This window comes from Lissotriton vulgaris, chromosome 12 (genome assembly GCF_964263255.1).
Source record: "Lissotriton vulgaris chromosome 12, aLisVul1.2, whole genome shotgun sequence".
Taxonomy (NCBI): Eukaryota; Metazoa; Chordata; class Amphibia; order Caudata; family Salamandridae; genus Lissotriton; species Lissotriton vulgaris.
This window is the reverse complement of record NC_141700.1, coordinates 56,012,262-56,040,238: the sequence shown is the minus strand read 5'-3', so window position 1 is coordinate 56,040,238 and position 27,977 is coordinate 56,012,262. Positions and strand designations below refer to the sequence as shown.

Here is a 27,977-nt window from a genome sequence, read left to right as displayed (position 1 = left end):
TCAGTTAACGGTTGCATGCCGAAAAATAAGGACGAGTGTTACAGAGCTCTGTGTGTGGCGAGGTCATTTGCATTGTCCAGAGTTGGGGTAGGACAGTCGGCACGCCAGTTCAGAACTGGCAAAGTGGCTCTGCCGTGTCCACCACCGTTCCTTCATTTTTAGGTTTTGCACTGGATTTTTGTTATTTGCCATCTTGTGTGGCCCCTGACTGCAAGAGACCCCCAAACTTCATCTCTTGGGCTTCTCAAGGACATTCTTGGGATTCCCCAAGAATGGCTAGAAGCAAGGGGGTAACTCGGGCCCCTGCAGTACAGCCTCCCCTTTCAGTGGCCCCCAAAAGCTTCAGGGTCCCCTCATTCACCCCACAGCCATTGCATATCTGTGATACATGGGAGACTAATGGGCCCCTCTTCACATTCTGCAGGGGGCCCATCATTTTGCGTTATGCCACTGTTAGAGTCCCCATGGGTCTCCCCTACTTGTAGTCTCGGGGGCTACCCCCATGAACCACCCCTGCACACACACAAGCCAGCCTAGTGGCATCTGATTGCTGTTATAGAGGTACATAGTTGCATGCAGAGAACTTGTCTATTCCCCATCCCGTGTTAAATTAATTCCAGAAGCTTCCGCCAGACAGTGTTTATCTTTTTCCAGTAAATGAAATGTTCTCGGATATTACGCAGAGCTGTAACCCTTTGTGACATCAACAAGAATACATTACAGTAAAAGACTTTGGGTCCATTACCAGTGCACCTGTCGTTAACAACATATGCAACTGTGTGAGAATTACTACCGGAGATAGAGGGTAAGTGCTTCCTGCAGGGGACACCATACCTCACTTCTTCCTGTTACTTCTTTGTGAAAAGGCCATCTGAAGGGTAGAGACACAGCCTTCCGCCGGGGCACCACCATAGATGGTTGGTCTGTGCCCCTGCAAGATGACAAGCATCGGTGCATTACATTCTGGGGAGGTGACCTTCATACCCCCCCCCCCCAAGGAGGAAAAGATAGACCAATCCTGATTGGCAAGACATTTGAACTGAAAAGATTAACTAGTCACTGATTGGCAGTGGCATCACAATGAGAGGGCTCTCCTGTGTTTTTCCATCCCCACAGGATTCCAGTGGATTGGGTACAGGAGCCTAGAATCTCTTACATTACATAAAAGGATCCTCACCCACTAGTCCCACCAGTGGCATGCTTCATCATCGGCTCCCCGCCCACTCCACCTAATGTGAATGGGTAGGCTTGACGCCATTTGTAAGCGGAGCTCTTGTTTTTGCGGTATCTCTGGTTAAAATTGCCTGCAGGTTTCTCCAGTTCTGGTTAGGTTTTTTGGTTTCTTATGGATACCTTTGGAAAGGTTAAAAATACTTATGAGAGGATGTTGTTTGGGGTATATGATAAACCCATACATCTACAGTCAACATGTTTCGGCCTTATTAAATTTCCAGAAGGGTCAATAGGCTTTCTTCAGAACCAAATTCTCTCTAGATCCCTAGGTTCAAAGTGATGATTTATCACTACTGAAATATGTTGTTAAGTTATGACCTTCTCACTAACAGAAAAGCATCCATATAACTACAAACCATTCAAAGGGAATTGCCCTATTTTTATCTGGAACGAGATATAGAAAAAAACATACGCATTAGTTATCATTCTTATTGTCAATGCTCAAACTTGTGTATAGTTGCACGTTGCCCGATGTCTGGCAGGTATGCATGCAAAATGGTACACCCATTACTGCACCACGCGGTTGCAGGTGGTGGCGAACATCTGCTAAGCCCTTGAAGCCCACACGTGAGACGGTGGTAGGGCTTTCTTCGAGAAGTACGCTGCGACGTGCAGGTGTGACTGGCGGTAGTACCCCTCTCCATGCTCTGACTTGTGCTAATTGTATCCATTAAGTTCTACCCTTTTCAAACTGTCTATGGTAGTTCACTTACCGGCTGGTTATCAGTCCTAAGTCCACCTCGACATTCTGAGGTCAGTGTACCTCCCTGGAGTTTAAATTGCATTGCATTTATATAGCACTTATGAGCCCTGATGGGGCACCTAAACTAGGGGTCACCAACCTTTTCCTAAATAAGAGCTACTTATATTCAATGGAAATCATCCGGAGCAACAAATATTATTAGTGGTAAGATTGTGACCTCATGAAATAAGATTACATTAGTGCCCGCCATATGCAAGATTACCAGCAGTGATCACCTCAGGGTACCAGGCGGGGTCGCCAGCTGTGATATAATCTAAGAATTATGAATGTGGCATGCCTTTACATGGGTAATACATAACATCCATGGCTGTAATGCCACAGACACTATGGTAGTAATATTAGTAATAAATCTCCCCAACGGCGCATGATTTATCACTGAAATATTAGCTTTAATTATATTTTGAAAATTCCACCTTTTATCTCTAAACTAAATTTCCAAATTTTCCTCTCGAGTACACACTTTTCAGTTTTGGTATACATATAATAATTCAACCAAGCAAAAGCATCTAATTTAGTTGGATGGGCTCCAGACCTAGTTTCCGGTAACCAGGGAGCTACTCGTTGGAGAAGCCTGTGCTAACCTCTGAGACATGGTCGCCTTTCCCAGCAGGTTCCCCGGCCACCTTAGTTGCCACTGCTTTGGTGTGCCCTGTGCTAAGTAGATGTTCGCAAACCTTTAGGAGATCAAAGTAACCAAAGTTGTCAGGAAGGTTGCAATCCTCCATTGTTTCAATGGTGTCCTCTTAAACCTTTGCCTCCGTCCTTGCATTGCAATGCATTAGTTCATATCTTTCTGTTCCAGGTGTGTTCCAAGGTTTGAAAACTTAAGAGCCGCAAAGCTTTGCGAACATCGAATTGAGAGTTTAACTGGGACCCCTGATATTGGTGCTGTACACTGGGTTTAACAAGCAGTGAACCTGGTTACTTTATTCCACTCTCACTGTGGGATTTCCATGACACTGTATCATTGCTGTGTTACATTTGTGTTTTGTGTAGTTTTTACTTTCCGATTACTGTTTATAGTGTAAATAAATTTAGGGTATAGGAGATATTATTAAAATTTTTGTGTTACGCACAACTGTCGCTTTACATTTGTAGCTTAGTACGACTGTGATAATTGTATTGTAATTTACCTAGACTCGCCTCCCACACCTTCCTTGAGTTTCACCTTGTACTTGTGCACATGTACTCAGAGAGGTAGCGAGACTTAGGCGAGGCGCTATTTCTGCAGCGAAGTTGATCGCTTGAGCGCTGGTTTAGTCGAGATCTTACGTTTTCTCCATTGGCGAGAACTCCAGGGCCCCTGCAACTTTGCCAGCCTGAAAGTGCGCCTTGAACCCGCGTGGGTGCGCTTCATTGTTGATAAGTGCGCCTTGAAATGAGCATTTGTGCACTTCAGAGGAGTACAGAGGTTCTCAATGAAAAACTTTGAATTTGTGGAAAAATATTTGCCTGTCAAACAGCTACAGGTCATTGGGCAATGTCTCATCTCACATTTTGTGGCTACAGTAGACCATTTAGCATAATAAACTATATTACAGATATATGCTTTAGATAAGAATTAAAATAAGTTTATTCCTTAGTTATATCAAATATAATAAACTACATTTATCATAAAATATCTGATCAAAATGTAAAAACATTACAAAAACTGAATGTATCTTTGAACATCTTTCTTATCACAACAATTCGCTAGCTGATACAATCCGAGTTTGGGTGTATTAAGGATAAAGTTCCTGAAGTCAGCAATGCAGTTAAGTTCTTGTTACAGCAGAAAAAACTTCTGTATCCTTCAGTTAGGAGGCCACATAACCGACCTTACTTATCTTCTCTAAAGGCCGCCGTCTACGCGCTGATTTCGTAGGACACACAAAAGCCCGTCCTTTTAACTTCCTGACTACACTTTTATAGGGCTACTCTGTGAAATCAAAAATAGCTTTTAATAACTTATCAGAGTTGAGTTCTGACGTCACAGCCCAGCCAGGGGTCCCACATCACAACAGAAACTTCTCTCTGAAAATCAAGCAACTTCCCCTCTGATTCGAAGAAACAGGTGTCTCCTTTTCAGATTACTTTCTGGTGAACTTTCCCAGACAGTTCACATCCATTAGCCAATAAAAACACCATATAACAGGCTCCGGGTATTGAGTCCGCAACTGTGGCCCAGCAGGGGGGGCAGGAACCCACCTGCCTGTTGCTGCCAGCTTTAAAACCGAAATCAAAGGGAGCTGCTTGGTGGCTTCCAATATGGCGGCCATTTTATGACATACACAGCTCACTTAGCATAACATATGACAGAAATATAGCATGGCGTAACACAGCAGATAATTACAAATCCTGTTTCATACTCCGACGTTATTAATGGCCAAAGCAGCCGCCAAGCGCCCTTAAAAGGACTGATTTACTAGCACTTGAATCCATGAACCTCGGGCTAGTGGTGTTGCTGTTCCGTGTGTCCTTCTTCTATGTTTGTGACAATCGACTACTTGACTAGCCCTTCAAGCCAAGGATGGCTTTTGGAAATTAGCATGTTTCAGGGCAAGAAGATTTTCGTATCAGTAGATATAGGGCGGGAATAGACATTTTAGGGTGGGAATGCCCTGCAAATTTCTGAACACCACAACTATACTTTTGTGAACATTCAGAAACTTTTTTCTACAACCTTCCCAACCTAAACACGGTCAGAGATTTACTTCTGTGAATGACAGGACTACATCCCTTTTTAGTATGAGAAATAGAAGTGGGTACATTTAATAGATAGAGGATGTGAAGTCAGGGTTCACACTGACTCCCTTTTTAGGTTCCGCCTGCTCAGCGCTTGCGCTGTGCTTGTAAAATCTATTGTTTTTAATATGAACTTAAAAGGAGCTTACATCCCGCTCCCTCTCTGTCCTGGCTTTTCATTAGTTCCTGTGCTTGCCATTTACTTTCCCTCCCTTTCTTTTGGCTGTGGTATATTTTCCTGCATTTACCAATGCTTGTTCCTCATCTGCTTCTCTTATCAGTTTCCCGTACTCAAAAATACTGTTCACATCCGCTTTGGTGGAACTTTTTTTTCATAAAGTTTTGCTTCTTACTGCTTTTCGTTTTTGCAGCAGATTTATATAGCGCAACAGAGAGATTAAGCGCTTTGCCCAGCTGAGCTGAGACTCAAACCGGGATGCACAGCTCTCGAGTCAGTAGCTCTGGCCGCTACGCCACATTCTCTCCACTCCTGTCACACTTGTCAGGGAGCCCTTTCCTTTGTCCCAGATGGTGATTGATAAAAACAGCTTAACATAGGCAAAACGAATGCATTACCAATGCTTGTTTCTGCCTGCAAACATATACAGGGTGCACATTCTTGCAGGCAAAAATTGCAATCACAAAGTTTTCCAGGTGTGTGCTTGGAAAGCTACGCTCTATCAAAGGTCTCCAAGCAGAAATTTAGTGAAGTCCAGAATGTCAGAAATCTACACCCATGGGAGGTTAGAACCCTGAGAGTGCACATTTCAAACTTTTTTTTATCATACCCTTTCTTAACCCTGAGCATCATGGAAAAGCAGCATGTTCCCTTTAAATACGAATGCAGGACTTAGGAACCGACGCAATGCTCTATACACACAGAATGGGTGAAACCCTGCCATACACCAGGCCCAGAGTTCTTTGCGGCTGTGGCTTCGACACTTTTTAGTGGGCTCACAAAGAAGGAAAACAGAGGGGGCAGTTCATGGCCCTTCAAGACCAAAGGGGGCACTTCTTCAGACTGAAGCAGCTATAACTGTTTGCCCCAAAGGTTGTCAGGGGTGGACAAGCTGTAACTTTGTTACACTTGTGGGTGGCCAAGGAGGTGGGGAGATAGGCCATCCCCCTGAGGTAGGGTGGAGAGTGGGACCGTTTCCACCCCCCGTGTGGAGAGCAGGAAGAGGGAACCGTCTTTCAGTACTCTCTGCTGGGCAGGGTGGAAACTGAGGTGACTTTCTCTAATGTATCCTTGGTGGTCCAGAGACTAGGGTAGGTTCCCCTACCCTCTACCTGTGCACACATCCTACATAAGCAGGCTTGGTGCACGTGGGTAGAGCGCAAGGCATTAGTGAGAAGTGCTACTTTGAGAATATGGCATAAAAAAATGATTTTGTCTAAGAACTAATCGCTATGTCACCTCAGTTTGAACGACTTCAAGGTTTTCTTTTCCTGCTGCAGGCAGAAGCCTTACCCTGGTCCAACTCATGACAATGCTTTACATAAAATGGGCCTTTTTGTCATCTCTTAATGCCTGATGGTGACAATCAGCCACTAAAAGGAGGCAAGATCACTTTTGCAAAGTGTGTGGCGCGGTGTTGCACCTGCTGTACGCCTTTTTATTTTTAACTGTTTAAGCTACAATCAACATTTTTGTCACAACATGCAAAGACAGTAGACGGCGCAGTATGTGTAGTGCGCAACAAAACCATATTTACTCAGAAAAAAAGCTGCGGTCGAATAGGCACGTTTTTCCATTGGCCCTGCTTGTAATGCGCAATGATGGAACCACAAGTCCCAGAGTGCTAGATGCTTTTGGTCAAACAGTCCGAGCTGGCTGAAGGGGTCATGTGCGACATGGGGTGACTTCATAGCACCTGCAGCTCAAATTCAAGAATCTCTGAGGTGCAGGCTGAGAGCCAAAGGAAACCACAACTGATTCAGAAATGGACAAATTCCTTTACCCCCAGACAAGCCTTAACTAGGTCGCCACCAGCTATATAAGACATCTTACCAGCATTGAGGCCGGGTCCCCCCCAAATCAGAGGACCTGCACAAGACCCCCCTGAGACAGCTTGTTAGCTCAAGTGTTTAATGCATACACTCATGAACAAAAAAAGGCAACTGTGGTGTAAGTGTCGCACATCGCCACCTTTAAAGCCTAGTGATCACAATAATTTTGGTGCTCACACACTGTTGTCACATCTGTTGCCATGACGTGTTACGGCAAGATCCTGGAAAATCCATTAACCCTAGCCCAAACTATATCCAGAATAATAGGCTTCATTTAGCGTGGTGGGTGTGTATTTTACATCTTCCTGATACAGTCACACAGTCAATACACAGGCTTAATAACCTCCTATTTGTCATTATTGGAATTGATGGAGAAAAAAAAATCCACTACGCTAAACACAGTCTGGACTTTTTGTTGAAGGAATGTACAAAGACAGAAATCTGTTTGGTGTATATGCTAAATTCACATCTAACAGGGTGTCAGTCTGATTAATTGATTTGCTCATTTGTACATCAAGTAATCCACTATTATTTTTTTTTACGCCTACGCTGTGAGGTAGGTGTGTATGAGTGTGCGGATAGACCCTCGCTTTCCTGGGGTCAATAAAATCAGTACCATTGAACTGGGCAGGCAGCACAAACAGTGCTATTTAAGGGTCGAAAGACAGTTTAACTTCATGTATTGATATAAATGATCGATATATTGATCGTGTAATCAGCCCACAGAGACCGTTCTCAAGTCTGGGCTGTATAATGCTACTAATTATATACCTGTTTTGTCATTAAGCCGTCTCTGGCTTTAATACGATGCTTGTGTAGTGTTCGACGCTGCAAGTTGTTGCTTTATACGACACAGAAAATAGCATGGCTCAATGAGTAGAACGCTCCCTGCTGACAAATGCAGTGACATTAGGGACACAACAACTTTTGGCACCTAGGTCTATGTGCAAAATGCTTCACACAGACCACAACCATGACTTAGGAGCCACTACTGCGCGCAATCAGGGCCTCTGGCATTATGCGGAATAGGTTAGATACATCATGCGGCATATGGGCCCCATTTTGTGGCGGTATTACTTCTCTATTTTGTCAGGAGCACACCTTTACACTGTCTGGGCAAAGGCTTCCCTTCGTTAATATTAGTTGAGCAACTAAACACAGCAATAGAAATGTAACAAGTTAAGTGGTAAGAGGCGCTGCCACTGCACGGCAACTCTCTGGCAGTGGTTTTATTAACTTTTGATCTGCTTGAGCGCTTAACAGTTTTCTTGTTAAAATCAGCAAATTATGAGGCAGGAGATAGATTATGTGGCAAATCCACAATGACACAGATTAGCAAACAACCAGTGGTCCTGCATTTAAACAATCATTTCCCAATACATTTCGTCTATATTGCACTCGCAGGAGTCTATAAAATATATGATAGTTTATCACCAAACAAAACTACAGCCTTCAGTGCATGGGTCATACAGACAGTAACATTATGCTATACAAACTGATTTAACATGACATAAGTGTTCCATTTCAAGCTTTTCTTGCCAAAATAAATTTGAGGTTCAGATCTTACATCGGTCCATAACCACCTCTCTCTGTTAGCAGTTGCTACAAAGACCCAATTCCACAGAACTCCCAGAATCGACCTCGGAAGGATAAAAGTCTGGGATGACCCTACCGACGGATTCAAATTTGAAACCTTCAGATTACACGCAGATCGCTGCAACAGACACACGAACCCACTGTGCAAACCCGGCGATTACCTCCTGCGCACCGATGGCGCCTGGTCCTGTCCCGGTGGCGCAAGGTCACGGGCTGAGCGAGCGGCGCGGGAGCGCTGAGAGCGGGTAAAGTGATCCGGCAGCGCCGTGTGTGCGCGAGTGTTTGTGTCCGCCTGTATATGTTTGCCGACTTCAAAGAGGGCGCGTTCCGCTTATGCCTGCATATTTTACGCTGCCTGCATCACTTTCGCCGCTTGCTCTTCACACTTATCTCCTCCCCAGCACCTTGCCGCCGTCTCACTGCTTTCGCTTTCAAAGCATTATGCGTTTTTTCTCTCCCATGTGTCACATTTTCACAGCTTTCTCCTCCAGTATTCAAAACACAGTTTTTCAACACACAAAAAAAATGATTTCTGGCTCTTTGTCATAGTCTCGCGTTGACAGTAAATTTCCACACAAAGCTCATAGATAGGGCTTCAAGGCGCTCAGACGGATAACAATAGCGCATCAACGCACGAGCAGGAGGAGGGCTTAACAAAATAATTTATTAAAGCTCGTTGGGTTAACCATGTGGCGGCAGAGAGATGTAACCAGCATTACGGCTGCACTGGAGCCCAGAACCACAGTGTAACGCTCATTACAGCTGCACTGGAGCCGGTAAACACAATGTAACGCTCATTACAGCTGCACTGAAGCCCAGAACCACAATGTAACCAGCATTACAGCTGCACTGGAGCCCGTAACCACAATGTAACCAGCATAACAGCTGCACTGGAGCCGGTAAACACAATGTAACCAGCATTACAGCTGCACTGGAGCCCAGAACCACAATGTAACCAGCATTACAGCTGCACTGGAGCCGGTAACCACAATGTAACCAGCATTACAGCTGCACTGGAGCCGGTAAACACAATGTAACGCTCATTACAGCTGCACTGGAGCCCAGAACCACAATGTAACCAGCATTACAGCTGCACTGGAGCCGGTAAACACAATGTAACGCTCATTACAGCTGCACTGGAGCCCAGAACCACAATGTAACCAGCATTACAGCTGAACTGGAGCCGGTAAACACAATGTAACGCTCATTACAGCTGCACTGGAGCCGGTAAACACAATGTAACCAGCATTACAGCTGCACTGGAGCCGGTAAACACAATGTAACGCTCATTACAGCTGCACTGGAGCCCAGAACCACAATGTAACCAGCATTACAGCTGAACTGGAGCCCGTAACCACAATGTAACCAGCATTACAGCTGCACTGGAGCCGGTAAACACAATGTAACCAGCATTACAGCTGCACTGGAGCCGGTAAACACAATGTAACGCTCATTACAGCTGCACTGGAGCCCAGAACCACAATGTAACCAGCATTACAGCTGCACTGGAGCCCGTAACCACAATGTAACCAGCATTACAGCTACACTGGAGCCAGTAAACACAATGTAACCAGCATTACAGCTGCACTGGAGCCGGTAAACACAATGTAACCAGCATTACAGCTGCACTGGAGCCGGTAAACACAATGTAACCAGCATTACAGCTGCACCGGAGCCCGTAACCACAATGTAACCAGCATTACAGCTGCACTGGAGCCCGTAACCACAATGTAACCAGCATTACAGCTGCACTGGAGCCGGTAAACACAATGTAACCAACATTACAGCTGCACCGGAGCCCGTAACCACAATGTAACGCTCATTACAGCTGCACTGGAGCCGGTAAACACAATGTAACGCTCATTACAGCTGCACTGGAGCCGGTAAACACAATGTAACGCTCATTACAGCTGCACTGGAGCCGGTAAACACAATGTAACGCTCATTACAGCTGCACTGGAGCCCAGAACCACAATGTAACCAGCATTACAGCTGCACTGGAGCCCGTAACCACAATGTAACCAGCATTACAGCTGCACTGGAGCCGGTAAACACAAAGTAACACTCATTACAGCTGCACTGGAGCCCAGAACCACAATGTAACCAGCATTACAGCTGCACTGGAGCCCGTAACCACAATGTAACCAGCATTACAGCTACACTGGAGCCGGTAAACACAATGTAACCAGCATTACAGCTGCACTGGAGCCGGTAAACACAATGTAACGCTCATTACAGCTGCACTGGAGCCGGTAAACACAATGTAACGCTCATTACAGCTGCACTGGAGCCCAGAACCACAATGTAACCAGCATTACAGCTGCACTGGAGCCGGTAAACACAATGTAACGCTCATTACAGCTGCACTGGAGCCCAGAACCACAATGTAACCAGCATTACAGCTGCACTGGAGCCCGTAACCACAATGTAACCAGCATTACAGCTGCACTGGAGCCGGTAAACACAAAGTAACACTCATTACAGCTGCACTGGAGCCCAGAACCACAATGTAACCAGCATTACAGCTGCACTGGAGCCGGTAAACACAATGTAACCAGCATTACAGCTGCACTGGAGCAGGTAAACACAATGTAACGCTCATTACAGCTGCACTGGAGCCGGTAAACACAATGTAACGCTCATTACAGCTGCACTGGAGCCCAGAACCACAATGTAACCAGCATTACAGCTGCACTGGAGCCCGTAACCACAATGTAACCAGCATTACAGCTGCACTGGAGCCCGTAACACATGTAACAAACATTACAGCAGGACTGGAGCTCTGTACCTCAATCTAACCAACATTAAAACAGGACTGGAGCTCTGTACCTCAATCTAACCAACATTAAAACAGGACTGGAGCTCTGTACCTCAATCTAACCAACATTACAGCGGGCACTAGAGCTCTGTACCTCAATCTAACCGACACATTACAGCGGCACTGGAGCTCTGTACCTCAATCTAACCAACACATTACAGCGGCACTGGAGCTCTGTACCTCAATCTAACCGACACATTACAGCGGGACTGGAGCTCTGTACCTCAATCTAACTGACACATTACAGCGGGACTGGAGCTCTGTACCTCAATCTAACCGACACATTACAGCGGGACTGGAGCTCTGTACCTCAATCTAACCGACACATTACAGCGGGCACTAGAGCTCTGTACCTCAATCTAACCGACACATTACAGCGGGACTGGAGCTCTGTACCTCAATCTAACCGACACATTACAGCGGGACTGGAGTTCTGTACCTCAATCTAACCAACACATTACAGCAGGACTGGAGCTCTGTACCTCAATCTAACCGACACATTACAGCGGGACTGGAGCTCTGTACCTCAATCTAACCGACACATTACAGCGGGCACTAGAGCTCTGTACCTCAATCTAACCAACATTAAAACAGGACTGGAGCTCTGTACCTCAATCTAACCGACACATTACAGCGGGACTGGAGCTCTGTACCTCAATCTAACCAACATTAAAACAGGACTGGAGCTCTGTACCTCAATCTAACCAACATTACAGCAGGACTGGAGCTCTGTACCTCAATCTAACCGACATTACAGCGGGCACTAGAGCTCTGTACCTCAATCTAACCGACACATTACAGCGGCACTGGAGCTCTGTACCTCAATCTAACCAACACATTACAGCGGCACTGTAGCTCTGCACCTCAATCTAACCGACACATTATAGCGGCACTGGAGCTCTGTACCTCAATCTAACCAATACATTACAGCGGGACTGGAGCTCTGTACCTCAATCTAACCGACGGTACACCTGGACTGGAGCTCTGTACCTCCATCTAACCCACATTAGAGCAGGACTGGAGCTCTGTACCTCAATCTAACCGACACATTACAGCGGCACTGGAGCTCTGTACCTCAATCTAACCGACATTACAGCGGGCACTGGAGCTCTGTACCTCAATCTAACCGACACATTACAGCGGCACTGGAGCTCTGTACCTCAATCTAACCGACACATTACAGCGGCACTGGAGCCCAGAACCACAATGTAACCAGCATTACAGCTGCACTGGAGCCCGTAACCACAATGTAACCAGCATTACAGCTGCACTGGAGCCGGTAAACACAAAGTAACACTCATTACAGCTGCACTGGAGCCCAGAACCACAATGTAACCAGCATTACAGCTGCACTGGAGCCGGTAAACACAATGTAACCAGCATTACAGCTGCACTGGAGCAGGTAAACACAATGTAACGCTCATTACAGCTGCACTGGAGCCGGTAAACACAATGTAACGCTCATTACAGCTGCACTGGAGCCCAGAACCACAATGTAACCAGCATTACAGCTGCACTGGAGCCCGTAACCACAATGTAACCAGCATTACAGCTGCACTGGAGCCCGTAACACATGTAACAAACATTACAGCAGGACTGGAGCTCTGTACCTCAATCTAACCAACATTAAAACAGGACTGGAGCTCTGTACCTCAATCTAACCAACATTAAAACAGGACTGGAGCTCTGTACCTCAATCTAACCAACATTACAGCGGGCACTAGAGCTCTGTACCTCAATCTAACCGACACATTACAGCGGCACTGGAGCTCTGTACCTCAATCTAACCAACACATTACAGCGGCACTGGAGCTCTGTACCTCAATCTAACCGACACATTACAGCGGGACTGGAGCTCTGTACCTCAATCTAACTGACACATTACAGCGGGACTGGAGCTCTGTACCTCAATCTAACCGACACATTACAGCGGGACTGGAGCTCTGTACCTCAATCTAACCGACACATTACAGCGGGCACTAGAGCTCTGTACCTCAATCTAACCGACACATTACAGCGGGACTGGAGCTCTGTACCTCAATCTAACCGACACATTACAGCGGGACTGGAGTTCTGTACCTCAATCTAACCAACACATTACAGCAGGACTGGAGCTCTGTACCTCAATCTAACCGACACATTACAGCGGGACTGGAGCTCTGTACCTCAATCTAACCGACACATTACAGCGGGCACTAGAGCTCTGTACCTCAATCTAACCAACATTAAAACAGGACTGGAGCTCTGTACCTCAATCTAACCGACACATTACAGCGGGACTGGAGCTCTGTACCTCAATCTAACCAACATTAAAACAGGACTGGAGCTCTGTACCTCAATCTAACCAACATTACAGCAGGACTGGAGCTCTGTACCTCAATCTAACCGACATTACAGCGGGCACTAGAGCTCTGTACCTCAATCTAACCGACACATTACAGCGGCACTGGAGCTCTGTACCTCAATCTAACCAACACATTACAGCGGCACTGTAGCTCTGCACCTCAATCTAACCGACACATTATAGCGGCACTGGAGCTCTGTACCTCAATCTAACCAATACATTACAGCGGGACTGGAGCTCTGTACCTCAATCTAACCGACGGTACACCTGGACTGGAGCTCTGTACCTCCATCTAACCCACATTAGAGCAGGACTGGAGCTCTGTACCTCAATCTAACCGACACATTACAGCGGCACTGGAGCTCTGTACCTCAATCTAACCGACATTACAGCGGGCACTGGAGCTCTGTACCTCAATCTAACCGACACATTACAGCGGCACTGGAGCTCTGTACCTCAATCTAACCGACACATTACAGCGGCACTGTAGCTCTGCACCTCAATCTAACCGACACATTATAGCGGCACTGGAGCTCTGTACCTCAATCTAACCGACACATTACAGCGGGACTGGAGCTCTGTACCTCAATCTAACCGACGGTACACCAGGACTGGAGCTCTGTACCTCAATCTAACCCACATTAGAGCAGGACTGGAGCTCTGTACCTCAATCTAACCGACACATTACAGCGGCACTGGAGCTCTGTACCTCAATCTAACCGACATTACAGCGGGCACTGGAGCTCTGTACCTCAATCTAACCGACACATTACATCGGCACTGGAGCTCTGTACCTCGATCTAACCAACATTACAGCAGGACTGGAGCTCTGTACCTCAATCTAACCAACATTAGAGCAGGACTGGAGCTCTGTACCTCAATCTAACCGACGGTACAGCAGGGCTGGCGCTCTGTACCTCAATCTAACCCACATTACAGCGGCACTGGAGCTCTGTCCCTATTATCTAACCCACATTAGAGCAGGACTGGAGCTCTGTACCTCAATCTAACCGACGGTACAGCAGGGCTGGCGCTCTGTACCTCAATCTAACCCACATTACAGCGGGCACTAGAGCTCTGTGCTTCAGTGGAAGGCTGGAGCTCTGTGCCTCAGTGCAAGGCTGGAGCTCTGTGCCTCAGTGCAAGGCTGGAGCTCTGTGCCTCAAGGCTGGAGCTCTGTGCCTCAAGGCTGGAGCTCTGTGCCTCAGTGCAAGGCTGGAGCTCTGTGCCTCAGTGCAAGGCTGGAGCTCTGTGCCTCAAGGCTGGAGCTCTGTGCCTCAAAGCTGGAGCTCTGTACCTCAGCCTAATTCTCTTTCATAATGTAACCAGCATTACAGCAGACCCCGACGTTCTTTAACACAGGCTCACAAACATTGCAGCACGCGCTGGCGTCCTACTAGGGAAGGTGTTGGATATAAAATTAAACTTATTCCCTATCCTAGAGCGCCCCCCAGCGCAATGCGTTGTAATGGTATGCGTGGTAATGCCTGCGTTGTAAGTGTAGTGCGTGGTAAAAAATGCGTGGTAAACGTTGTATACCGCGTCCTACACCGCAATCCAGTGAGCGTTCCGGCAGAACCCGGGGCCTCGGAGGAGTGCGCTCAGTCTCCAGGAAGCCTGGAGCTTGGAGCAGTTGCCAGGGGAGACGAGGACCCGTGAGGTAATATTGTCTCAACACACACGCGATGCAAATCAAGTCCGCGCGCCGCTGGTTATCACAACAAGCACACGCCCCTCCAGCCCACGGGCACTGACAATGCCCTGTGCTTACCCTGCAGCCTGGCACCGCGCGAGACTGCTGCCATGTATGGGGCATGACACTGGGCGGTGCGCTCTGCAGCCTGGCACCGCGCGAGAGAGGCATCGACCTAACGCTGCCATGCACCGGGCATGACACTGGGCGATGCCACCTATAGCCTGGCACCGCGCGATGCCACCTATAGCCTGGCACCGCGCGATGCCACCTATAGCCTGGCACCGCGCGATGCCACCTATAGCCTGGCACCGCGCGAGAGATGCATTGACTCACTGCTGCCAAGTACCAGGTCTGAAAGTGGGCGATGCCCTCTGCAGCCTGGCACCGAGTGAGAGAAATGTCGACTCACTGCGGCCATGGACCAGCTAAGAAAGTGGGCAAAGTCCGACGCAGCCTGGTACTGAGTTAAAGGAAAGTACGCGTCGCTCCTGCACGTACCGCGGCTTCACCCGAGTGGTCGCTCTGCTGCTTGGTACCCAGCGGTGCACTTAACGCTTCTCTCCGCTGCCATGTTATAGGGGCACTAGACCCGTGCACGAATAGTAAACCTCAATGAAAGATACCAATCTGAAAGTGGGCACTGCCCTCTGCACCCTGGCACCAGACCAGTTAAAAAACACATTCTGTTCCCTGCTGAGAGATGCCAGTCATAGATGTAGCTTTTCCCTGCGCCCCCTGGCACTACATAGAGGGTGAATGCTGCTGTCTGAAGCCCGCATCCGCTCAGAAACAGGGCAGTGCCCCTCACAAGAAGCACTGGGCAGGCTGGCACTCTGCCTGCTACTGCTAGAAACCCCGGGACCGGGTTCAGTGTCCGGCGCAGCCTGCCCCCCTCCCCTCTCGAGCACTGCTCCCTGCTAAGGGGCCGGTGCATGAAAATTACTCCTGCCAGTGGGCACAGCACAGGGATTAACAGATGTGCATTTATCCCTCACCGACGATGGGGAAGGTACGCAGTGCCAGTCAGTGCCTCCGAGGGATGCCCACAGCAGCCCTGTGCCAGCTGGAGACGGAGCAGCGTCCCCGGAGGACTGGCACAGCTTCAGAAAGGTGGGCAACGCCCTCCTACCTGGCCACGGATGCCCATTGCCACAAAAGGGATCTGGGCATTCTGCTCCCACCCTGAAGGGATGGGCAGCATGAGTTGGCACCCGTGCCCTCTGCCATAAATAGGAGTCGCGACCCTGCCGTCGCCCATGCCTCTACGCTGGAATGTGGGCGGGATTCTCTCATTCTCGCCCCTGGCACGGAAGGTGGGCATTGGCATTTCCTACCCAACCCCGTGCCCGCAAGGTGGGCAGTCCCCCCTGGTTGTACAGTCCAGGAAGGTGAGCTCTGTGCCTTGCGGATGCCCCCTGCTGTGAGATGCATGCCAGTGCTCGCTGCTTCTTTCCTGGACGAGAAGGAGAGGGCATAATCCCGGGGGCCGGGCACCGTGCCAATGTGCCAACTAACCAGACGAACCCTAGCACCCGCCGCCTGCCAGCCTGGAAGGATATAGCCCCGACCCAGGTGTGCACCCCTCCTCCTGGCCACCCACCCGCCCTTTGCCCTGATATTGAGCCCCACCCCACCCTTATGCACAGAATCTACGTTTTATCCACAGAACATACGCAATGCCCACTGGGGGGGGAGGGGGGGGGGCTGAACCCCCAGACTCACTCCTCCGAAAACGAGCTGAAGCAGACCTGTGCAGAGGGCAAGGGGCACACGGGCTCCCGCTGCCAGTAACCCCCACAACCGTATACAGGTGCACCCTGCCATGGTGGAGGGTGCCAGGCTGATTGCAACCTTGTAATCATGTGAGGTGCCAAGCGGAAAGCAGGGGCGAGGGCGGTGGGAGGGGCGACTGAAGAGTGCCAGGCAGGGGGCGCCAAGGCCCCGGGGCAGCGAGCTCCAGGTAGCAGACGGGGACACTGCCCATCTCGGGAAAGGGCAGCCCACTGGGCAGTGGAAAGACAGGGTGGCAGAGAGAGTCGGTAAAGAGGGGGTGACATACCCCCAATGTGAACTACGGGAACAACACTGGGGCATACCATAGAAAAACACTGCCCAGCTCTGGCATAGGTAGCCCCGGGGGTACTAGGCAGTGGCCATGTGTGGCAGGGCACACCCGGGCAGAGGCATCTCGAGCTGGCAGAGGGTGGTCGGGTTCTGCGCGCCCTTGGCGCAGCGTACAGGCAGCTCCCGCGGGCACTGGACGGCAAGGACGGCGGGCACAGAGCGCCTTAGGTACAGTCTCCAGAGGGCAGCGGGCGCGACGGGCACTGCGCGCCGTTGGCACCGGCAGCTCCAGCCGACACTGGGCTGTGAAACCCTCGGGCACTGCGGCTCGGTTACTGGCAGCTGCTGCGGGCACTGGACAGTAGGGACCTCGGGCACTCCATGCCCTAAGCACAGATAGCTCCGGCTGGCACGGGATAGACTAGGTGGCGAGGCATTTGCGCACAGTGGGCGCTGGCACGAATGAGGGACGGGTGGCACTGCTTGCACGAGGTGCTGGACAGAAGCGGTGGCACACCTCGGGGGCACATAACGCCAGAAGGCATCGGCCACAGTGGGTACAGGCGCCCGGTCAGGATGGCACGGAGAAGAGGGCGGCGATGCCCACTTCAGAGCGGTGCGGGTCCGGAGGCACGCACCGTGGGCACGGGCGGGACACCTTAGTTACAGGTCTTGGGGAGCAGGACGGAGTGACATCTTAGTGTAGCCAGAAAGCAAGGGGGGTGTGCCCCTCGCCTGGGCGTCGGTGCCAATCCACCTTGAAGAGCTGGTGACCTGTGGACGCGCAGGTCCCTCGGGGCTGACTGTCTGCAGTGGCATAGGCATCGAAGCGCCATCAGAGGTTGTGCCTAAGGACCTGGGGGTCACGTAAGGTCCCCTTGGGACCGTGTGGAGTCGTAGGGGCACCAGGGGCTGGTCATAGGTGCCTGGAGGCCACAGAAGGGTCCTTTCAGGCTGTATGAGGCGGTCGTGGCAGAGCAGCGCCATCAGGGGCCGAGGTCACTCCAGGTCCCCACAAGACTATATGCATTAAGAGGGCGTAGAAGCGCTGCCAAGGGCTGAGCACAGGGATCTGAATCTGTGAGTGCCCTATCTATGGTACACATGTCCTATGCGCCCTGTCAATGGTGCACGAGTCATGTGCGCCCTATCAGTGGCACACGAGTCCTGTGTGCCCTATCAGAGGTGCACGAGCCCTGTGTACCCTATACGTGGTGCACGAGCCCTGTGTACCCTATCCGTGGTGCATGAGCCCCGTGTGTGCCCTGCCCATGGTGCACGAGCCCTGTGTACCCTATCCGTGGTGCATGAGCCCCGTGTGTGCCCTGCCCATGGTGCACAAGTACTGTGTACCCTATCCTTGGTGCATGAGCCCCGTGTGTGCCCTGCCCATGGTGCACAAGTACTGTGTACCCTATCCGTGGTGCATGAGCCCCGTGTGTGCCCTGCCCATGGTGCACGAGCCCTGTGTACCCTATCCGTGGTGCATGAGCCCCGTGTGTGCCCTGCCCATGGTGCACGAGCCCTGTGTACCCTATCCGTGGTGCATGAGCCCCGTGTGTGCCCTGCCCATGGTGCACGAGCCCTGTGTACCCTACCCGTGGTGCATGAGCCCCGTGTGTGCCCTGCCCATGGTGCACGAGCCCTGTGTACCCTATCCGTGGTGCATGAGCCCCTTGTGTGCCCTGCCCATGGTGCACAAGCCCTGTGTACCCTATACGTGGTGCACGAGCCCTGTGTACCCTATCCATGGTGCATGAGCCCCGTGTGTGCCCTGCCCATGGTGCACGAGCCCTGTGTACCCTATCCGTGGTGCATGAGCCCCGTGTGTGCCCTGCCCATGGTGCACGAGCCCTGTGTACCCTATCTGTGGTGCATGAGCCCTGTGTGTGCCCTGCCCATGGTGCACGAGTACTGTGTACCCTATCCGTGGTGCATGAGCCCCGTGTGTGCCCTGCCCATGGTGCACGAGCCCTGTGTACCCTACCGTGGTGCATGAGCCCCGTGTGTGCCCTGCCCATGGTGCACGAGCCCTGTGTACCCTATCCGTGGTGCATGAGCCCCGTGTGTGCCCTGCCCATGGTGCACGAGTACTGTGTACCCTATCCGTGGTGCATGAGCCCCTTGTGCGCCCTGCCCATGGTGCACGAGCCCTGTGTACCCTATACGTGGTGCACGAGCCCTGTGTACCCTACCCGTGGTGCATGAGCCCCGTGTGTGCTCTGCCCATGGTGCACGAGCCCTGTGTACCCTATCCGTGGTGCATGAGCCCCGTGTGTGCCCTGCCCATGGTGCACGAGTACTGTGTACCCTATCCGTGGTGCATGAGCCCCGTGTGTGCCCTGCCCATGGTGCACGAGCCCTGTGTACCCTATCTGTGGTGCACAAGCCGTGTGTACCCTATCCATGGTGCACCAGCCCTGTGTGCCCTATCTGTGGTGCACAAGCCGTGTGTACCCTATCCATGGTGCACCAGCCCTGTGTACCCTATCTGTGGTGCATGAGCCCTGCGTGTGCCCTATCCATGGTGCACCAGCCCTGTGTGCCCTATCTGTGGTGCACAAGCCCGGCGTGTGCCCTATCAGGTGTGCATAGAAGCTGCAGAATGGTGTGCACACATTAAAGGGGCATGTGCAGGATGTGCATATTAGCCCTTCTGAGGTGCCTGTAGCTGGTCATGTGTCCTGCACGAGGTTCCTAGGCTGTATATTTTGTATGATGTGCCTGCACCTGGGATGCATGAGGTGTCTGTACCTTGATTGCATGAGTGAGCGTGGAACCTGAACTGTGGCTGCATGAGTGCTTGAGGTGCCTGTACTGTGGCTGCATGAGTGCACGAGGTGCCTGTACTGTGGCTGCACGAGTGCACGAGGTGCCTGTACTGCGGCTGCATGAGTGCTTGAGGTGCTGTACTGTGGCTGCATGAGTGCACGAGGTGCCTGTACTGTGGCTGCACGAGGTGCCTGTACTGTGGCTGCACGAGTGCACGAGGTGCCTGTACTGTGGCTGCATGAGTGCACGAGGTGCCTGTACTGTGGCTGCACGAGTGCACGAGGTGCCTGTACTGTGGCTGCATGAGTGCTTGAGGTGCCTGTACTGTGGCTGCATGAGTGCACGAGGTGCCTGTACTGTGGCTGCATGAGTGCACGAGGTGCCTGTACTGTGGCTGCATGAGTGCACGAGGTGCCTGTACTGTGGCTACACGAGGTGCCTGTACTGTGGCTGCATGAGTGCACGAGGTGCCTGTACTGTGGCTGCACGAGTGCACGAAGTGCCTGTACTGTGGCTGCATGAGTGCTTGAGGTGCCTGTACTGTGGCTGCATGAGTGCACTAGGTGCCTGTACTGTGGCTGCATGAGTGCACGAAGTGCCTGTACTGTGGCTGCATGAGTGCACGAGGTGCCTGTACTGTGGCTGCATGAGCGCACAAGGTGCCTGTACTGTGGCTGCACGAGTGCACGAGGTGCCTGTACTGTGGCTGCAGGAGTGCTTGAGGTGCTGTGCTGTGGCTGCATGAGTTTACGAGGTGCCTGTACTGTGGCTGCACGAGGTGCCTGTACTGTGGCTGCACGAGTGCACGAGGTGCCTGTACTGTGGCTGCACGAGTGCACGAGGTGCCTGTACTGTGGCTGCATGAGTGCACGAGGTGCCTGTACTGTGGCTGCACGAGTGCACGAGGTGACTGTACTGTGGCTGCATGAGTGCTTGAGGTGCCTGTACTGTGGCTGCATGAGTGCACGAGGTGCCAGTACTGTGGCTGCACGAGTGCACGAAGTGCCTGTACTGTGGCTGCATGAGTGCACGAGGTGCCTGTACTGTGGCTGCACGAGTGCACGAGGTGCCTGTACTGTGGCTGCATGAGTGCTTGAGGTGCCTGTACTGTGGCTGCATGAGTGCTTGAGGTGCCTGTACTGTGGCTGCATGAGGTGCCTGTACTGCGGCTGCATGAGTGCATGAGGCGCCTGTACTGTGGCTGAATGAGTGCATGAGGTGCCTGTACTCTGGCTGCATGAGTGCACGAGATGCCTGTACTGTGGCTGCACGAGTGCACAAGGTGCCTGTACTGTGGCTCCATGAGTGCTTGAGGTGCCTGTACTGTGGCTGCATGAGTGCATGAGGTGCCTGTACTGTGGCTGCATGAGTGCTTGAGGTGCCTGTACTGTGGCTGCATGAGTGCACGAGGTGCCTGTACTGTGGCTGCATGAGTGCACGAGGTGCCAGTACTGTGGATGCATGAGTGCATCAGGTGCCTGTACCTGGGATGCACGAGTGCCTGAGGTACCTGTACCTGAGCTGCACGAATCACCTGTACCTGGGTTGCACGAGTGCTTGAGACGCCTGTACCTGAGTTGCATTGGTGCTTGAGGTGCCTATACCTGAGTTGCACGAGTGCTTGAGGTGTATGTACCTGAGATGCACAAGCCGCCTGTACCTGGGTTGCACGCGTGCTTGAGGCGCCTGTACCTGAGTTGCACGAGTGCTTGAGATGCCTTAACCTGAGCTGCACAAATGCACGAGCCGCCTGTACCTGGGTTGCACGAGTGCTTGAGGCACCTGTACCTGGGTTGCACGAGTGTTTGAGGTCTATGTACCTGAGCTGCACGAGGGCTTGAGATGCCTGTACCTGGGTTGCACGAGTGCTTGAGATGCCTGTACCTGGGTAGCACGAGTGCTTGAGACGCCTGTACCTGGGTTGTACGAGTGCTTGAGGCGCCAGTACCTGAGTTGCACGAGTGCTTGAGGCGCCTGTACCTGGGTTGTACGAGTGCTTGAGGCGCCAGTACCTGAGTTGCACGAGTGCTTGAGGCGCCTGTACCTGGGTTGCACGAGTGCTTGAGGCGCCTGTACCTGAGTTGCACGAGTGCTTGAGATGCCTGTACCTGGGTTGCACGAGTGCTTGAGGCGCCTGTACCTGAGTTGCACGAGTGCTTGAGATGCCTGTACCTGGGTTGCACAAGTGCTTGAGATGCCTGTACCTGGGTTGTACGAGTGCTTGAGATGCCTGTACCTGGGTTGCATGAGTGCTTGAGATGCCTGTACCTGAGCTGCACGAATACACGAGCCGCCTGTAACTGGGTTGCACGAGTGCTTGAGGCGCCTGTACCTGGGTTGCACGAGTGCTTGAGGCGCCTGTACCGGAGTTGCACGAGTGCTTGAGATGCCTGTACCTGGGTTGCACAAGTGCTTGAGATGCCTGTACCTGGGTAGCACCAGTGCTTGAGACGCCTGTACCTGGGTTGTACGAGTGCTTGAGGCGCCAGTACCTGAGTTGCACGAGTGCTTGAGGCGCCTGTACCTGGGTTGCACGAGTGCTTGAGGCGCCTGTACCTGAGTTGCACGAGTGCTTGAGATGCCTGTACCTGGGTTGCACAAGTGCTTGAGATGCCTGTACCTGGGTTGTACGAGTGCTTGAGGCGCCTGTACCTGGGTTGCACAAGTGCTTGAGGCGCCTGTACCTCAGTTGCATGAGTGCTTGAGATGCCTGTACCTGGGTTGCATGAGTGCTTGAGATGCCTGTACCTGAGCTGCACGAATACACGAGCCGCCTGTAACTGGGTTGCACGAGTGCTTGAGGCGCCTGTACCTGGGTTGCACGAGTGCTTGAGGCACCTGTACCTGGGTTGCACGAGTGCTTGAGGTGCCTGTACCTGGGTTGCACGAGTGCTTGAGGTGCCTGTACCTGGGTTGCACGAGTGCTTGAGGCACCTGTACCTGGGTTGCACGAGTGCTTGAGGCGCCTGTACCTGGGTTGCACGAGTGCTTGAGGCACCTGTACCTGGGTTGCACGAGTGCTTGAGGCGCCTGTACCTGGGTTGCACGAGTGCTTGAGGTGCCTGTACCTGGGTTGCACGAGTGCTTGAGGTGCCTGTACCTGGGTTGCACAAGTGCTTGAGATGCCTGTACCTGGGTTGCACGAGTGCTTGAGGCACCTGTACCTGGGTTGTACGAGTGCTTGAGATGCCTGTACCTGAGTTGCACGAGTGCTTGAGATGCCTGTACCTGGGTTGCACTAGTGCTTGAGATGCCTGTACCTGGGTAGCACGAGTGCTTGAGACGCCTGTACCTGGGTTGTACGAGTGCTTGAGGCGCCAGTACCTGAGTTGCACGAGTGCTTGAGGCGCCTGTACCTGAGTTGCACGAGTGCTTGAGGCGCCTGTACCTGAGTTGCACGAGTGCCTGAGATGCCTGTACCTGGGTTGCACAAGTGCTTGAGATGCCTGTACCTGGGTAGCACGAGTGCTTGAGACGCCTGTACCTGGGTTGTACGAGTGCTTGAGGCGCCAGTACCTGGGTTGCACGAGTGCTTGAGGCGCCTGTACCTGGGTTGCACGAGAGCTTGAGGCGCCTGTACCTGAGTTGCACAAGTGCTTGAGATGCCTGTACCTGGGTTGTACGAGTGCTTGAGGCGCCTGTACCTGGGTTGCACAAGTGCTTGAGGCGCCTGTACCTGAGTTGCACAAGTGCTTGAGATGCCTTTACCTGGGTTGCATGAGTGCTTGAGATGCCTGTACCTGAGCTGCACGAATACACGAGCCGCCTGTAACTGGGTTGCACGAGTGCTTGAGGCGCCTGTACCTGGGTTGCACGAGTGCTTGAGGCACCTGTACCTGGGTTGCACGAGTGCTTGAGGTGCCTATACCTGGGTTGCACGAGTGCTTGAGGTGCCTGTACCTGGGTTGCACGAGTGCTTGAGGCACCTGTACCTGGGTTGCACGAGTGCTTGAGGCGCCTGTACCTGGGTTGCACGAATGCTTGAGGCACCTGTACCTGGGTTGCACGAGTGCTTGAGGTGCCTGTACCTGGGTTGCCCAAGTGCTTGAGGCGCCTGTACCTAGGTTGCACGAGTGCTTGAGGCACCTGTACCTGGGTTGCACGAGTGCTTGAGGCGCCTGTACCTGGGTTGCTCGAGTGCTTGAGGTGCCTGTACCTGGGTTGCACGAGTGCTTGAGGTGCCTGTACCTGGGTTGCACGAGTGCTTGAGGCACCTGTACCTGGGTTGCACGAGTGCTTGAGGTGCCTGTACCTGGGAGGTGCCTGTACCTGGGTTGCACGAGTGCTTGAGGTGCCTGTACCTGGGTTGCACGAGTGCTTGAGGTGCCTGTACCTGGGTTGCACGAGTGCTTGAGGTGTATGTACCTGAGCTGCACGAGTGCTTGAGGCGCCTGTACCTGGATTGCACGAGTGCCCAAAGTGACTGTACCTGGATTGCACGAGAGCCCGAGGTGACTGTACCTGGATTGCACGAGTGCATGAGGTGCCTGTACCTGGATTGCACAAGTGCACAAGGTGACAGTACCTGGAGTGCCCGAGGTGCCTGTACTGAAGCTGCATGAGTGCCCGAGGTGCCTGTACTGTGGCTGCATGAGAGCACGAGGTGACTGTACTGAAGCTGCATGAGTGCACGAGGTGACTGTACCTGGATTGCACAAGTGCACAAGGTGACGGTTCCTGGGTTGCACGACTGCTCGGGGTGACAGTACCTGGAGTGCATGAGGTGCCTGTACTGTAGCTGCATGAGTGGTCGAGGTGGCTGTACCTGGGTCGTATGAGTGTACTGTGGCGGCACGGCGCGCCCTCTCACACTGAGTGCACACTCCACACAGTGCGTGCTCCATCTGAGCCGACCCTCCGCATGAGGCGAGCGACTGCTCATACAGGGCTTCAGGTGTGGGCGGCGGGGGGACGGGTACAGTGCATGTGTGTATCCGGGGTGCAGGGGTGGGTGCGAGCTTCCTGGGTGCATATTGTTCACTTGCTGCAATTCCAGGGTGCGCGTTCTACCTGTGTGACTGGGGGGGCTCAGACTAGGGGTGCACGTTCTGCCTGCGGTGCGCATTCACGCCGAGCAAACGTGGGGTCCCCGCTTTTCCCCGGGGATGCGTTATGTGTCGGGGTGGCGCTTGCTTCTTGGATGCATGTTGTTTCTGGGGTGCATGCTCAATTTGGGGTGCCTGGCTGTCAGGGCGCTTGGAGATGGGGTGGTACAGGAGAGACTGGGGTGCAGAGAAGGGTCTACAGGCTGTGGGGGTCCGCAGCTCCTGTGGGGGTGACACCCTTGGAGACGGAGTGAATGAATGTGGACTCGCGCAGCCTGTGCAGCGCTTCGGGGTTCACAGCTCCTGTAGGCTCACTCGGTGCTCGGGTGCCTGGAGGCTCACGCAGCCTCTGTAGGGGTTGGGGTTCACGGCTCCTGTAGGGACGGTACATTTAGGGGTCTGGAGCCTGGGGGTTCAGCAGCCTGCACCGGGGTACGGGCGCACAGCTCCTGTAGGGAAGGAACACGCGGGGGTCGGGGTGCGCAGCTCTGGCGGATGATAAGGGTGCCTGGTGGCGCACGCAGCCTCACAGGGCTTCGTAGCGAACACACCACCTACAGGGATGGCACACTCGGAGATCGGGGTCCCTGCACCGCACACAGCCTCCCAGGGCTTCGTAGCGCACGCACCTCTTATAGGGATCAGGGTCTCCGCAGCGCACACAGCGGGCTTCGTAGCACACACTTCCTGTAGGGAAGGCACCCTCGGAGATCCGCGTCCCTGCAACGCACACAACCTATACTGGGCTTCGTAGCGCGCACACATTCTATAGGGGCGGCACACTCGGAGATCGGGGTCCCTGCAGCGCACACAGCTTCACCGGGCTTCGTAGCGCACACACCACCTATATGAATGGCACCCTCTGAGATCGGTGTCCCTACAGCGCCCAAATCGTCTACAGGGCTTCGCAGCGCACACTCCTCCTATAGTGGAAGCACACTCGGAGATCGGGGTTCCTCTGGCGTGCGCAGCTGCGCAGGCGTTGGTGGCGCACACCCCACCTAGATGTCTGGCACCCTCGGGTCCCTGCAGCGCACACAGTCTCTCCAGGGCTTCGTAGCGCACACACATTCTATAGGGCTGGAGATGGGGGTCTCCGCTGGCGCGCGCAGCCTGCACAGGGGTCGGCGGCGCACATGCAGGGATCGGGGTACGCATGCCTTACCTTGGTCAGAAGCGGGGTGTCCTGGTCCCGGGAGCCGCCCCCGCTCGGTCCAGCAGTAGAGTCCGGTCTGACCGCGAACCCTCCGCGGCTCCTGCGCGGACCCTGCACCTGTCCCTGCTGGCAGTCTGTCCGGAGGGGGTGGGTGTGGACAGGGGAACAATGGGAGGGCAGGTCCGACCCCCCCTGGGGGAGCTCAGCCCGACAGCCGCTGCCCCCTGCCCCTGACACTTGGGGGACAGCTGGGCTGCTGTGAAGACAAGGGTCCCTTCTTCTGGCCTCAGGTGCCATCGCCCAGGCCCCTCAGAGGCCCCCGGGGCTCGGGCCCCACGGCTGCCATCCCGGCTGCCCTCAGCCCGCTGGTGCCAGTGTCTGCCCTGCGCTCCGGCTGCGCCCCCTCCGGTGCAGGCTCGGCCTCCTGGCGGTTGCCGGCAAGACCCGGCCCGGAGCCACGGAGCGGCTCTTCACACCCTGCTATCGGCTTATTTACTGACGGATCGCATCTGATGCCGCACCAGCAGCGCCCCTCAAATGTGGGATCGGCCCCCCTCTGGCTGACAGCAAGACCCGGCCTGGATCCGGCCTGCAATCAGGTGTTTAGTCACCTGCTAATTAACTGTAAGGTTTCTCCTCGCCCACAAACGAGTTACAATCATTTCCTACATAAAATTATCGACGGACTCAACGGGTGTGGGGGAGGGGTTTATGGGGGGATAGATATCAACATGCACAGACCCCACAGTTGCAGTTTTAGCTGCCAATGACTTCTCTGTAAATGCCATATTTAGCCGTATTATTTTAATCGGGGGTGTTCAGTTTCCACGTGTCCTGATCTATATTTGTCTGTGAAGGTATCCGTAGCCCTGTGAGACAGAGTGATTTGCCCAGGATCACATGTTGGGGCTGAGAGAGGTGAAGCTGGGATTCTAACTTAAAGCCCCAGCCAAAAAGTTACATTGTTATTTTTGAGTTTTCCTTGTATTGTAGCTGCGTTTTCAAGCGCCTTGAGGAGCATTTGACGTCGTTGAATATATTTAGCTGCTTTAGTTTATTTTAGTACTGTCACTAACTATAATAATCGCAGTGACATCAACACTCGTCCGTAGCATACTACCGTCTCACAAACAACAGATACTGTCCTTAATATCACCGTACATACTTTATTGGTCAACATGCTTATTAAGAACTAAAGGCTGTTGCACCAATGCTTTTTCGGACAAAGGTGTTTATTAATCCTTTTCCTAAGTATATCCACAGAGTTTAGGGGGCCCCTAACGCGTGATAATGCCCTGGGAGCCGTGAGGTCGCTCATGTTCGGTCTGCATCTTGAAAATGGGTTTATCCATGTCTAGTCAATTCAACACCAATATATAAAGACCTCCTAAGCAGGGCTGTGGAGAGTTACTTGGAACATGTGCCTTCCCTTGTGAGACACTTAGGCAGGGATTTGCTAAACTCTTTCTGTGTGGGCACGTGTGTGGCGCAAATTGACTCAAAGCATTGCATCGATTTACTTACCATTATAAAAGGGCGTGCGCGCAGCAGATATGGCGCAGCCCAAACCTCAGCGCTGATTTTCAAAAGCAGGCTGGGCCCAGTGCTTAATTTAAGCTGGTGGTTTCTGGTGCTCGGCACCTAATTGCCAGCTCTGGGGCTTATGACAGCCCGCCACATGGTGGTGCTGTTTGGCCAATTTAGGTATGGGCACAAAGATAGCTGTTTATTAGTTAAGTGTACCTTTACAGTGACT

General features: G+C 52.4%; 1 protein-coding gene across 1 annotated transcript in view; it reads right to left on the bottom strand.

The window, feature by feature from the left end:
• Positions 1 to 26,691, bottom strand: part of SEMA6B (semaphorin 6B) — a 292,947-nt gene extending 266,256 nt beyond the window's left edge. Inside the window, exon 1 of the mRNA XM_086947060.1 lies at positions 26,231 to 26,691. The gene's annotated coding sequence lies outside the window, so the exon portion shown is untranslated. The remainder of the gene's footprint in view (positions 1 to 26,230) is intronic.
• Between the last annotated feature and the right edge of the window lie 1,286 nt (positions 26,692 to 27,977).